The sequence below is a fragment of the Melospiza melodia genome, chromosome 6 (genome assembly GCF_035770615.1).
Source record: "Melospiza melodia melodia isolate bMelMel2 chromosome 6, bMelMel2.pri, whole genome shotgun sequence".
NCBI classification, from domain to species: domain Eukaryota; kingdom Metazoa; phylum Chordata; class Aves; order Passeriformes; family Passerellidae; genus Melospiza; species Melospiza melodia.
The window spans coordinates 12862563-12877369 of record NC_086199.1 but is presented as its reverse complement, the minus strand read 5'-3'; the positions used below and the strand labels follow the sequence as shown (position 1 = coordinate 12877369).

The following is a 14807-nucleotide window of genomic DNA, read 5'->3' as shown; positions in this document are numbered from 1 at the left end:
AGAGACCTACAGGAAAAGCAGGACAGAGGGATTTTCCTGGATGTGTTCACGCTGCTTCTTGCAGCCCAAGCTGCAATGTAGTAAGCTTCCCTTCCTTGTGAAATTATCCAGGGCAGCTTTTCCTACTTCATACACAAACTCACATTTACTTTCTTTTCAAACACCTGATTTAACTGCATGATCTATTTGCAATAGGACTCTGAACATTTCGTCGCTCAGGTAAAGCAAATTAAATAGGTTGTCACCATCACTTCTTAAAAAGAACAGCATTCCTGAGAAAAAGTCTTTGAAAGTCTCAAGTCTTTTGATTCAGTTCTTTCCTTCCCATAGCTTTTCTCATCTCTCTCACTTAGCAGATGGGTTTTATTCCCTTCAGGAGACAGGTACCATTTCCCTCTGTCTGCCCTCTCTGGGATACTTGCTTCTCACAAGCATTTTTTTTTCTTTGAGGAATCTACCACACCAGTGGTTGCAAGCTTTGCTCTTCTCTAAAGACACAGTACCATATAAAAAATACAATCATCTAAATAAATTTAACTGCTTAAGAATAAACTTTTACCCCAATGGGGAAAAAAAGATTGATACAGAAAATGTCTCTCTAGCCTTCACTAATGAAAAGAATTTACTGGCAAGAAAATTACTAGAAATGTATAAAGAAATGTTCTTAATGCTTCCAAATGAATGCTTTCTCTTCCTACAGGATGAGTTTGAGTACAATTACAGTATATGTATGCCATTCCTTTAAAAACGGTTAACATCAACTAAGTAAACAAAAAAAATTGTTAGGTAACATTTTTGCTTTTGTAGTTATTCAGGAAAATCCAGTTCTTGCAATGCACCTTTTTTTCAGCTAGACCATCTTTTTACTGAACTCTTTGTAAGGGCTGTTTACTAAGGCATAAGATAGTCACATGACTGACATATGCTTCAATAAACCCATATGCAAAATTCTGATTGTTTGTGAGAACACTACTTATATGTGTTATCCTGGAAGAGCTGTTTGCTATGGCAGTGTAAACCCAGGAGAAACACCCTCAACATATAAAAGAAACTTTGAAAAAGTTCAGTCTACAAAACAAGTAAGATAATTGTTGTGTAGATCGAGCCTCCCAGGGCTTACATAAGAAAATTTCCCAAATGGCAAAACCTTAAATACAGAAATGTTAATATGGACCAAAATATTTATTAGCCAGTATGTAATAGAAAGTTACTTTGATTTTACCTGTTATCCTGTGCACATACATACTACACAATGCTTAAGTAAAAGCGTTCATATGCTAAGACATGAACTAGTAATTATGTGCTACCTTTGCTGTACTTAAATGGCTTTGTAAAGATCTAAATATTCCACAATTTTCAAAAATAGGTCCTGTGATAGCTTAACACAACCTGTTCTACTTGCCATTGCAATGTGCCAACAAGGCTCAAAATCACTTCAGTATGTCATTTCAGACAGCAACTCCTTGGCCATGCTGGCACATTTACCAAGCAACTTCATGGAAATCTCAATATTAATGATGACTAGTGAGATCAAAAAACCTGCCATCACCATTTCCTGTATTTTGCTTAGTCAGACTACCTCGCAAAAGTAGAAAAAATTAGTTACATTGATAACTATGAAGGCACAAGTTAAAATTAAGTAATACTATGTTAATAGAGGTGCAACAAAACACTGTAACACTCACTGCATTGCTCCAGAGCGAGCACCTAAGAGCAGAAGCTCTGTCCCAGTCCAAGAGAGCTGATGTGCTTTGAAATTCTGGCAAGGTCTTGCATGCAATTAGGACTTCAGAATGATGCTATCTAAGCATCATATTTCCATGGCAATTGTCTTTTAACCCAAAATGTGGACGTCATATAGCTCTGTCTTGGTTACTAAGAATCATAGTAATTTCAACCGCCAAAAAAGAGGCAGCACCTATATAAATGGGGGAAAGAACTAGTAATAAAAATTTAATCCATTCCTCCATTTGTGTTAGTGAAAAAAAAAGTGTGGGTGGACACAATCCACTTTTTTTCCAAATTCTCTAGAATGCACAGAAAAGATTAATGCATATTGATAAATATAACTACATATTTACTGTGACTTGCTTCATGTAACTGCTAGAGCAGAAGGAAAGGAGCCTAGCTGAATAGCAAAACAAATTCTTGGGTATCACTGTGTAAATTTTTTTAAGTCCTTTTTTAATTGCATTATAGTCAACAGCATCAATAACACATAACTAGGCAATAACATATATTCCAATTAACTGAATTGTCTCAGAGGAAGAGATTTAAAGCTAAAGACACTTAATGCCAAGGACTACTGTTTAATTGCAACAATAATTCCACATAAGTGGAATGCCCTCAAGCAACCTAGTAGCAATTGGGCCCACAATTATTGCTGCACAGTGAAAAATTCTCCTCTCAGTTCAGCTTAGTTTTTGCTTTAACACCTTTGCCTACCCTCTGCTTTCCACACCTACTGCAACTCCAGTATGATTTACTATTGCCTCCCACACTGCTCCCTTCCAATTAGATAATTATGCAGGGCCAGCATACTGACAAACCACAGCTCCAGTCCCAGCATGGGCAGCACATCCCAGAAAGGGATGGCCACAGCCCTGGCACCTTCCCATGTAACTTCATGTTGAACTTACTCCTCCAAGCAGCCAGGTGATGCAGATGTAACCATACATCAGATTCATCACCTGCATTTCACTGAAAAGAACTTACTGCCCACAGAATCCTTCCAATATGTTCACAAAGTTACAAAAAACCTCTTGCAAACCACTCTAATGAAAGGCGGGAAGGAAAGATGATATCCAGAGCAGAAAACAAGTTTCACAAGCTTCAAGACTTCTTCTAGGCTATGTGGCAACACACACAATTCTTGCCCTCAAAACGAGTTTCATTATACATTCATGTCTTGTACCAACTTAAATTGGCTGAATGTTTCAATACTGCTGCTGGAAACAAAAAACTACTTAAGTATCTATATTTGGACACTGAATTGACACTACCCAGCATGCACAATTAAACTGTGCTTGAAATTATAAATATCTGAATTCAGCTACAGTTTCAAGTTGCTTCCTGGAATACCCAGTCCTTAAAGAAGGGATTCTAAGCAGTTTTAAAGGAACTGCTGTATTTTTTCCAGCTAAGAGTATGAAGCACAGCTGCTCCATCAAGCTTCTGAAGTAGATGAATTCCTTAAACATGTAGTCAGAGATGGTACTGGGGGCACTTCATCCTGACCAGGAGAGTTTGGGATCACTACCAGACCACAAGAAACAAAACATGGTCCAGAAATGTTTATTGAATTCTCAGAGCTTCCAAGCAGCCAGGAACCACAGCTGGAACTAGAGTGAACAACAAAAAGTTTGGAGAAATCATTGGGTATTTGTGTACCTGTTCTCAGGCCTTCCAAGATGTGGGAATAGTTATGCCAGTGAATGGGCTTGCTGTTAAATTATGCTGTGTGCCTTGTGCACTTCTGAAAGACACCTGATAGATCATGCTGGTATAGGATCAGGGTTGCCTGGAAGCAAAAAGTTCAGAGTGGCACTGCACCTCCATGAGAATGTGCTGCTCTTTCAGCCACACAGAGGGTACACCTGGCCTGCCCTCCTGCACTGGGCTCAGGGCAACATCAGCTCATTGAACACACGTATATATAAATCTATCACTGCTCATTTGTGGAAATAATGAATGAGCATTACTGTCATTCATTCCATGTGAAGTTGGAGGAGAGTCATACAATGGCTGCCAATGTATAAACTGGAGCAGTGCACAGATTTACTGCAATGCAATTGATAAGAAATACTCTGGGGATGCTCCTTAATGGCTTGAAATAAACATTTTACCATTTTACATTTATTACAGAGCTGCTTCTTTTGCTGGCAAACCCTTAGAGAAGAGATCACAGCCCTCAAGCCCAGTTATGATTACACTTCAATTCACTGCAATTTTAGTGTCCTCAAACCACCCAGGGCAGACCAAGCACTCTGCATTTGTAAATCCCAAAAGACAGTTGGGTGAGGAACTTCTGACAACATTTAAGAGCTATGCACACTGAAAAAAAAGTTAAGAAGTTTCTGCTATGAATGCCTGATAAGTGATGTAACTGAGGGCTGAACAACTGTCAGAAAGTCTTCCAAACCCATTTGCCTTAAGCCCACTCCCTAGCTAGGGGTTAAAATGGTGATTATTCCAGTAGGTGTCTAGAAGTTTTAGGAAAAACACTGGCAGTTTTCAGATTTTTTTTTTATTCTAGACCTTGAAAATAAAGCAGCATATTCTTTCAAGCCCCTTCATACCTTCTGGCATTCATAGCTGGCAACTTGAGACCTTACAGTCTCTTCCATGTTTACTCAAACTCTGCAGTGGTTTGAAATAAAGCAGCTTTTAACATACACATTTACTGGGCTCTAAGGAACAAGAAAGGCACAGCAGTATTAAGTGTTACCTAGCTTCATCCTCGAGCTTTCAGATGTTTGATAAAATAATAAACAAAATGCATACAGACTATAAGGTCCAGTAAACTGCCATAATCTTCTCAGAATATTAATCCTCACCATTTAGAAGAATAATAGGAGAACTGCTAGGCAGCACTTGTTTTTCTGGTATGCTCACAGGTGACAACACAAGCTGAAGAAATAGTTTAAACATTTATTTTAGCACACATTACAGAGTAAGCACATTGCCCACTCCAGTTCTAAAATATCTAGGAAGGCCATATAACTTTCTGAACAAAGGTCTCTTCTCTGTATAATGGCAGAAAGATTGACCAGCATGTTTTCACAAGGTAACTGCCTCTAGTATCCTAATAAACTGTTAGCATTCCTGCTGAGAATCTGTTTTCCTGCCCTGGCTTAATTTGGTGCACACACCTAGTAATTTCCTCAGCCTATCCCTCTGACCCCCAGCCTGCCCTGAATCACAGAGTGGGGCTGACCAGACCCTACAAGCAGTGTTTCAAAATGTTCAGATAAAGAGCTGAAAAGATTTGTGTAGTCTTTCTACAAACCTCTAGGAAGCCTGAGCTTGTCTTGCCTCTGACCCCTCCAAACTGAGATTTCAATGTTTTTATTTCTAAGTACCTTCCTTGCTAGTTTGCTGGGCCTATCTCACTTCTGCACAGGCAGCAAAGATAATCCACTTGTGCCAGATTCCAGCAGTCTGGACTTTCAACAGTCCCAGGTCCCTGCAGACCCCTCATCTTCCATCTCATCTGAGACCTGCATGGTTCCTGTGCTGCAGCAATAATGCAGCTCCAGCAGCAGCCTCAGGGTCTGCTGTCACAGCCCCAGCCCCACGTCCCCCACCAGCAACACCACCAGGTCTCCTTTGGCCATAAAGGACCACAAAGGGACACTGTGTTAACAAGTCACACCTGCAACACTTGCAAGAGGATACTTATATCCATCAGCCCAAAAAGAAAATTTGTTCCTAATGAATATAATCTCAAACAAGGGAAAAACCAGCAGCATGACTCCAGAAAAGACTGGCTGTCAGTGTTAGGATTCCCAGTTCTTGTAGCTGGGTTTCCTGCTACCACAAATAGAACCATAATCTACAAATCAGGCAAATTTGTAAATAGACAGAGATGACTTCTACTCAGACCAAGTAATTCTTCCTGAGAGACACAGAGGACAGAACTGAATACAAACACCATGGCTATTGTAGCAAAGCTGCACCTGATATTTTGCTGCAGGTGACGCTGGTGAATCTCTATCCACCAGAGAAAAATCCATTTTGGGAGCAGCAGCACTTTCCAAACCTAGAGCAGCCATGCCCTAGGCCTTAGGACAATGCTTCATGTAGGGTCAGGACAGAAGTCTGCAGAAATGTGCTCAAACCAGCTTTGTGTTATTAACCTGATCTGGCATGTGAGAGCTTTCTGGAAAAGACACAACTTTAACTTTACAGAAGGTAAAATATTCCTCAAAGTTGCACAGAATTTTGCTGTCTTGGAGTGCTATGGTAAAACCCCAGTATGACAAATAAAACCAGCAGCACTGCACTAACTTCCCACTTTCAAACTAGGCATACACCATGCCTTTAAGACTGCAATCACTGTTTACTAGAGTCTGCAAAGTTTTTGGCTGTTCATATCATTATGAAACTCTACACTATACCTCCAAACCATTTAGAGATCAACTCTTAGACATCACAGAATATAGCAAGCAATTTTTTATTAGTCTATTCATTTTTTTCTTCAAACTCAAAGTGCAACAGGTCAGTTTTTTTTTATATTCAGGCATGGATTCAAAGGCTCAGAAAGCCAGAGAAACAGGTTGTAGAAGCCAAGCATCCTACAGTGACAGAAGGAAATCATAATATTATCTGTCATTGTCTTGAAAACAGGAATTCTTTTTTCAAATAGGGAATTGACAAATGCAAAAATTGTAATTTCATGAGCCCTTACAGAGCTCACTGTTCCCAAGCATCAGCTGGGAACAAATAACTGCTTGAATGCTGACTTTTGGAAATAGGGGCAGAGAACAGCTACAATCTGAATCTGACAACCCCATGAAAACCCAACAGTCATTTTCTGCAGCTCTAAGTTTTACAGTTCTATTAGTGTACTCACTGTATCAGCACACAGAGCTTCTCAAATTGGTCTGACAACATCCATTTTCCTTGCTCCTGACTGACAGAATCAGGTGCAGCATACCCCAGAGGGAATGGATGCTTCTCTATTTTAAGTAAAGTTAATATATTAATATGCTATCAATGCAACTCTGCTTAGCAAAGGGGAAGATTACACATTGTAGGTGGTCATCCAAAGTAACCAGCCATTTCTTTCTTCACCAGCCAACCCTTATTACTTTCTGCAAGTCTAAAAATACTATCCCAGCACACAAAGTTCCTTAAGCAAAGAAATTCATCCATACACAGCTCAGCTTCCTGCTGAGATCCACTTCATTTGAAAATGGCAGTTTCCAAAGAAAGGATTATCAAGGACTATCCAGTTGCAAGACCATCAATACATACATACATACATATATATACATATATATATATACATACATATATATAAACATATATATACATATATATGTACATATATACACACACATATATATATACACATATATACATATATATACATATATAAAAGACATACCAGGAATATCGAAAGACAGGCAGTTACCCTCCAAAGTGAGCAGCAGAAGTTATAGAATGGCTGCTGGTTTGCAGAGATTGGAGCTGGAGTTCCACAACAAGACTGTTGCAATGTGTCAGTCACCAGTTTCCTGAATCCCAGCAGCTCTAACCTTGCCACCTGGAAGCTCACAGACCACCCAGATGCCACAGTCTGTATGAGGCAGTGGAGACTAACCCAGAAGGCTGTGAGGCTATTTTGAAAAGTCAGTTTTGTTTATGTGAAAAACTAAAGCCTGGACAAATGGGTCACAGACTTTTAGATACAGGCCAGTAGCTATTTCTGAGTAATATATTCAACAAGAAACTATGCAGATGCATTAAAGAAATGCTTTTGTATCTAGGGTTCAATTGACAAAACTGAATAAATAAACCTGTAAATAGATGCAGGGAAAACCAGCTAAGTCTGGAAGATCTGAACATTTTATCACTGGTTTTGAAGAAGCAAGAAAACCAACTTTATGAACACTGTCCCATAAAATATCAACCTCTGTCCCATTCTATCGAAAGAATAGAAGAGCATAGTGGTGACAATTCATCATATCCCAGGGAAAGTCTGGAAAAACAAATGCTGAAACCAGAATAAGGAATAGTGACTACCACTGCAGTAAAACAGAACCATTTTAACAAACACTGGAATGCTGTCTGTACAGCAGGTATCAAAAACGTAACAAAAGCATCTATATGCTTAACACCTTCTACTTTTGAAAATGATAAATTCTATTCTGTTGTATTTAGGGGAAAAAACAAGTAACCTTGCATGCTAAAACAAATCTTATACAGCGGCCTGGAACTAGAGATTTGATGCACAAGGCTAACTTGGTGTTTGTTAACTCAGGCATCTGCTCATGGTTTCACAAAATACACTCTAGAGGCCTACTACTTTCAATTCTTCTAAGAGTACACATTTGAAAACTGCAGGATGGAAATAAAGCTATTCTGCTACTACTCCATCATTATAAAGATCTTAAGAGGTGAACTTTCAACCATCACTTCTTCCAAGCTCAGGAATGCACCACCTCTATGTGCAGGATGTTAAGTGAAAATGACAGGTCTGCATCAATTGACAAGACTCTCCTGACAAAACTCAAACAAACAGAAGAAGTGAAAGCGTGGCCAGCCAACTCAGCAAAAACCAAGGTATTGTTTGAGCATGCCGGGAAAGCTGAAGCCCATTTGAGTTGAATCTGGCAAGGGACAAAGTACAAGAAAGACAAGAAGGTCCTGAGATTTTATGGATCTTTGGTGAAATAGGATCAGGAATACAAACATTTAAACAAACTTTAAAAAAAGTCACAGTGAAAGTGACCACTGGAGACTGACTGTTCAACCCCCCTGCTCAGGCAGTGCCACCTGGAGCCAGCTGCCCAGGACCATGTCCAGACAGCTTTTCAATACTTCAAAGAATGAAGACTCAGTCTCCAAACTGTGCTCAGTCTCCTTCACAGTAAGAAGGTATTTCCTGATGCTCAGAGAGAACATCCTTTGTTGCCTCTTACTTCTTGTCACCCCTGAAAAAACCTGGCCCTCATTCTTTGCACCCTCCCTTCAGGTATTTGTACACACTGAGGAGATCCTGCTGAGCCTTCTTTTCTCCAGGCCAAGCAGTCTCAACTCTCCCAGCCTTTCTTCATGTGAGGAAAGTCCCTTAATCACCTCAGGCCCCTCCTCAGTAACTGCAGCTCTCACACTGGGGGCTCAGAACTGGACACTACTCTCCAGATGTGGCCTCACAGGGCTGAGGGGAGGGAAGGCGTCGAAGCAAATAACCTTGATGGGAGAGCAGTGGATGCTGCTCATCTCTGCATTGATAAGGCTTTTAACATCATCTACCACCACATACTCACACAAGCTGATGAACTACCAACTAAAGTAGTGGACAGTGAGGTGGAGTGAAAACTGGCTGCACTGCTGGATTGAAGAGGCTGTGGTGAATGGCAGGAGGTTCAGCTGGAGACCAGTCACACCAGCATAGCCCAGGGATTAGTACTGGGACTAACACTGATTGTCATCCTCACTGATGACTTGAGCAGTGGGACAAAGCAGACATACAGTTCCACAAATTATATAATTGCAGACATCAGTTCATTTGAATTACCTAGAGGCAAACCTGTAAAAAGAGATCTTTCAGAAGTCCTTGTCAGAAATATTTAAATGCAAAATCTCCTTCTCTTAGTTCTTGAAGTTATTATGTGGCTAAATCTATAAACTGTCATCAAATAAATATAACCAAGCACCTCCAACAGTGGCCACAAAGACAACTCCCACAGGACCTGTAAGGGCAGGAAACACCTGCACCTCATGCTTGGTTGGCACCAACCCCTTCCCACAATGTAACTCATCCTCCCTTAGCTTGGCACGGGAATGGGCACACCAGGCAAGACCCAGCATACTGGAAGTTCTGAACCAGCAATTCAGGTCCTGTGGAAGCAGAAATCCACACACCACATCCTCTTCCTACTCTGCTGAAACATTACTTGAAAACTTTGGGCACCAGTGCTATAAAGCATTAAATACAGAGCAAGATTAACTAAGAAATGCAGGCAGCATTTGTAATGTAAGAGACTTAGTTTTATTGACATGATTCCATCATTATTTATCATATTCTAAAATATATACAAACAAATATAAAGGACAATCTACAAACTGATCTGCATGCAAAAGGCTAGAATCAGATAGCTAACACAGGAGCCCCAGAGACTGACTCCCCTCCTTTCAGTGCAGGTTATCACACTCTGAACAGAAACAATAACAAAGGAACTGAATAGAACTGTCAGACTTTACAATCTATCTTCAATTACAAAAACAATTTTGGCCTACTTTAAAACACTAGCTGAAAACCATATGTTCAAACACTGCTGTAGGCACTTACAGGACAGGTTAGCCAATTCCTTCAGAGATATTGGGAATATACCCAAGAATAAGATAAACCAACTAATCTGTCATCCCCCAGTACACAACACACTTTAACATCAGGCTCAGAAAATCCTTCTGAAAAGTAAAATGATATCTCTCAAGTTACAAGTTATATTGTATTTTGATTCCTAATAGGATATTAGCAGCTAGATTCTCAGAACCATGTATTTTCCTTTATTTCTGCTTTATGTGTTATAGGTACATCTGGCCAGCTTCAGAGCCTGTAAACAGCAGTGCTGGAGATAAAACTGATCTCAAGCCCAGTCATTCACACCTCTGCATGATGCAGCCCAGGTCAGATACACAGGTGGAAGCCTCCTGCAGTGACAGGTCTGCTGCTCTGGCCTGGTCACAGAACCCAGAACTGAAATGAAAGAATACAGCTCTAATTCTTCCTTATTGCAAAGAAAGAAAAAGGAGTAACAGACTAACTGAACAGGATGGGAAGTGGTAAAGGAAGGGCAGGAATACATGGAGCAACTGGAATAGTCATTTGTTAGAAGAGATGCAATCAAGAGGCAATGTAGGGCAGAGCAGCTAAAAACAGAAAAAGGGAGCAAGGAAGGTTAAAGCAGAGGAAGGGCAAGACCAAAAATGCAAAGCAATGTTAAAATACACTTGGGCATGAAGTCACCTCTTAACTGCTACAAACACAAGCCTAGCTCCAAATACACAAGACTAAGGCCAGACAACACTGATGGACCATTTTTATGGAGCAATGAAAAACTCCAGCTGTACTTTTAGTTTTGAGAGGTTCTTTCTTATATTTTACATAACAGTCTAAGTTAAAAACATTATTAGTCATCTAAAGCCAAACCTAGGAAGCTGAAGTGTCTCTAACAAGTTCTTTGGCAAAGGATGGTCAGAATCAAATAATTCCCTTTACTATAAAAAGCTTTACCACCACAGGTGTGTCAACCATGAGCACAAGCATAAAGTATTTGGAAAAGAGGAAAGACTGAACCACTGCTGTATGCACTGCATCCATCCACTCTGCAAAGAACAAACTGCTAATCCCACTCCAGTGTAAGGTTAAGGAAAGAATGATGGTGATAGTGGTGACTGTGATACTGGGAAGAAGCCAATCTATCAAGAATAATATCAAAAGAAGCTCCTAAAATTAGCTAAACATTTGGCTGATGCACTTACAAAAAACACCAACTACCACAAATTTAGCTAATTGTCAGGAATCAAATTCCAAATGACATTCATTCTTACAATTAGGATCCAAGAAAACATGTCTTGACAGTATTCTGATTACAGATGCATGAGGTAGTACTAATCTACTGAAAAAAGGAAGTCCTGTCATTTTGACAATATCTCCCTCCCCACCCAGCTGAACCTAGCTAGATACTAACTAAGCACAAGACTGCCTCATGCATTAAATATAAACTTCTGGTAAGAAATTATTAATTTGAAGGTAGCACAAAATGCTGAAAGGGAAAAAAAAAAAAAAAAAGTCCAGATCCAACAGAACAGCTCAAAAAAAGTATGTACTTCTTAATTCACTTTTATCAGCTTGCTAACTTGCAACTATTACATTATTTACTACAGGTTTGTCCCTATACCTCTTGGCCTCCCATTAAAGCTTTCTTAAGCAGATGGAGTGCTTCTTACTATCAACACCTGACTGATCTTTCTAGGGAAGATAGTTTACTATCTATACACAGAAAACAAGCTCTTAAGTCCCTTGCCTCCTTCTTAAATCAGATCCTCAGACAGCTATTTGACCAGAAAAGAAAAAAGAAACTGATAAACTCTACCAATTTACCAGCCCACTTTGTAATTTTATTTCTTAGCTTTAATTTTGTTCATCCTGAAGACACCCACAAACTTTTTTCCCTAATTCCTTTTAGAGCAGAATTAATTTAAAACACTTATGCACTGTCTTTATCTGCATGTTCCTAAATAATGTTCTTAATTTAGAAAATATTAACCTCACTTTAAATAATATAACTCCTAATTAAGAATAAAGCAAGCCACCCTGACTTCAACCATCAGTAGGGCAGACTTACCAGAAGCACCCAGGCTTCCAAGAGGTTGAGCCACAGGCATCATGAGGTCTCATGCACTGAGCACTATGCCAGCCCACCAGAAAAGATACAGATCCCTTAAGATCTCCAGTACCCTTAAAGTGCCTTTGTTTTTTCCAAAGAGCAACCACTGAAATACTCACTTGCTGAGAACGACACAATTTATCACATTAACTACATAACCAGCACCACTATGATGAAGTATTACACAGATACAGTAGACATGTCTAAATAGATTTATTACAATGAAAACATCATCAAGATGCACACTTTTCCATACAGAGAGGCATAATGCAGTCTATTTTTAATTTCTGTACCATACTGAAATCAGAATTCTATTTCAAGCACATCTGATTTCAGCAGCAGATCAGGCCATCTCTGGAAATAGTGATATACAGATTACAAATGATTTTGGGGCTTGTGGCATTTCTTCCCCCAACAGCCTAAATCTATGTCTCAGCACACAATGTCAAGAATGTGTTTTCAACTCTACTGCAATATATACTTCAATCCCTGCTAAACATAACTGAAAACTTTACTCGGGCACAAGCCAGCAGGCTTGAATCTCTACCATATTAAGTTACTTAATTGAGCAAAAATATCAGGAAGCCACCCCCGCCTTTGAGCCCATCGTGCCTTTCCTTCCCACAGCTTGTACACTGGCTGACTATTTTGTACCAGGAACCTGATAGTGGACATACAGAATGCCACAGTTGTTTTTTACTCACCGACAAAATACTTATGTTTCACTTGACAGTCATGGGATTACAACAACTGAAGGCAGAAAACACTTGCGAGACATTAAGCTAACATTGTAGCAATTTTCAACGAACAAAGCTGTCACTTGAATAGACAGGTGCCTACGTTACATGCTCTTAGAAGGGACAAAAACAATCTACTTTCAGCTTCATCTCAGGAGCAAGCTTAGGTTCCAAGGACAAGTCCATCCAGAAAAGCAGACACCAAGCTTGGAGCAAGAGCAGCTTAGAACCATGAGGGACAACTACCAAAAGGAAGAACTGAGCTTATTCTGAGAGCTGAATGTAGGCTAAAAAATTGCATGCCAAATTCAAAATTTAAGAACTGAAGGCAAAGCACAACCTCAGCTCAAGCAACTCTAATCAAGTGTTGCTGGGTGAGGAAGAGGAGGAAGGGTTCATGGGACAGGCAGCTGTTGTAACGATAGGGGAAGGCTGAAATAGCGAGGCTGTTTCAGGAGCAACACCCCTGTCAATAAACAGTTTACGATTTATTCTAGTTTCAACTCCCCCTCCCTTTTTTTTCCTCCGAAGATTGAACTGCTCTGCTTAAGCAGAGGGGCTGAGAAAGGAAAGAAAGCAGAGCACTCTTCTCCAGCCAGAGGAGGGCTCTGAGGAGCCGCACACCCGCAGAGCCGCCCCCGAGCGCTGGGGCACGGGAGGCTCCACGGCAAACTGAACTAGGAGCAGGGAGCATTCACACCGTATCAAACATATTAAAAAAAAAAAAAAATCAAAACCAAAAATAATCACATCATGAGGAAAGCAGTTTTAAGCCATTTGCTTTACTCTCGTTTCGATCAGCCTCTCGAGGGGGGATGGGGCAAGGGAGAACGCCAGTGCCGCCGCCTCGCTCCGCACAAACCCGCGCAGGCCGGGCTGGAGCGAACCCGCCCACGGCGGACCCGGGGGACGCGCCGGCCCCTCCGGCCGGGCAGCGGGACAGGGACAGGCCGGGCCGGGCCGCGACCGAGGCTGCGGCTCCCGGGGAAGGAGGCCCGGCCCGGCCCCGCACCGGCCACGCGGGGGAAGGCAGGGTCGGCGAGGCCCGCGGAGCGCGCCCTGGGGCGGCGGGAGCGGGTGTCCGGAAAGAGCGGCGCCTCCTGCGGGGAAGGCGGCGGCGGCGGAGCGGGGCGAGCCCACGCCGCGCGGAGGGTTGCGAGGAAGGGCCCGCGGCGCGGCGGGGCGAGCGGCGGCGGCAGGGGAGGGGGCGCGGGCAGGCCCCGCCTTACCTCCGGCAGCGGCCGCTCCTGCCTGGCCCGAGGGAGCGGCGCACCCGAGCCCGCGCCGGACGCCGCTGCCCGCCGAGGGGAGGCGGCCGCTCCGCCCGGCCCCGCCCCCTCCTGCGCCCCCTGCCGCCATTGGCCGAGCTGCCGCCCGCCGGAAGGCCCCGCCCCTCCCGCGCCCGCGGCGGCCTCAGGAAGGGCACGGCAGCGCGCCCATTGGCTGTCATTCAGTCCCGTTGGCCCGCCTTCAGGTATCTATTGGTCTCTGAGACTCGCAATCTTCCCCCTTAGCGTTCCGATTGGTTCGCTCCCAGGGTACGGCGGCCCGTCGGCCTCCTGTCGCGGCTCGGCAGCCGCTGACGAAACCGGGATTGGGCGGGAGGCAGAGGGGGCGCTGCCGCTTCCCATTGGCGGCGCCTCCGTCCTCGCGCGCTACGCCCCGGCGACGTGATGACGCAGCGCGCGGCCTGGTCTCGCTCCCAAGATGGCGGCGCGCAGGGCGCGGAGGCCGCGCTGTCGCTGAGAGGCCCCGCGCTCCGGTGCGGCTCCCGCTCCCCGCGAGCCCTGTGAGTGCGCGGGGCCCGCCCGGGCCGCCCGCCGGCGACCGCCGCCGCCTGGGCACGGGGGGAACGGAGCGGGGAGGCCGGGGTGGGGAGCGAGCGCCTCCCCGGGCACCGGCAGCCCCGTGCAGGGCGGGCGGGCGGGTGTGGGGGGCGGTGTGAGCA

General features: G+C 43.1%; 1 protein-coding gene across 1 annotated transcript in view; it reads right to left on the bottom strand.

Annotated features, from left to right (window-relative positions):
* SETD3 (SET domain containing 3, actin N3(tau)-histidine methyltransferase) overlaps positions 1-14168 on the bottom strand; it is a 61841-nt gene extending 47673 nt beyond the window's left edge. Inside the window, exon 1 of the mRNA XM_063159988.1 lies at positions 14089-14168. The gene's annotated coding sequence lies outside the window, so the exon portion shown is untranslated. The remainder of the gene's footprint in view (positions 1-14088) is intronic.
* Between the last annotated feature and the right edge of the window lie 639 nt (positions 14169-14807).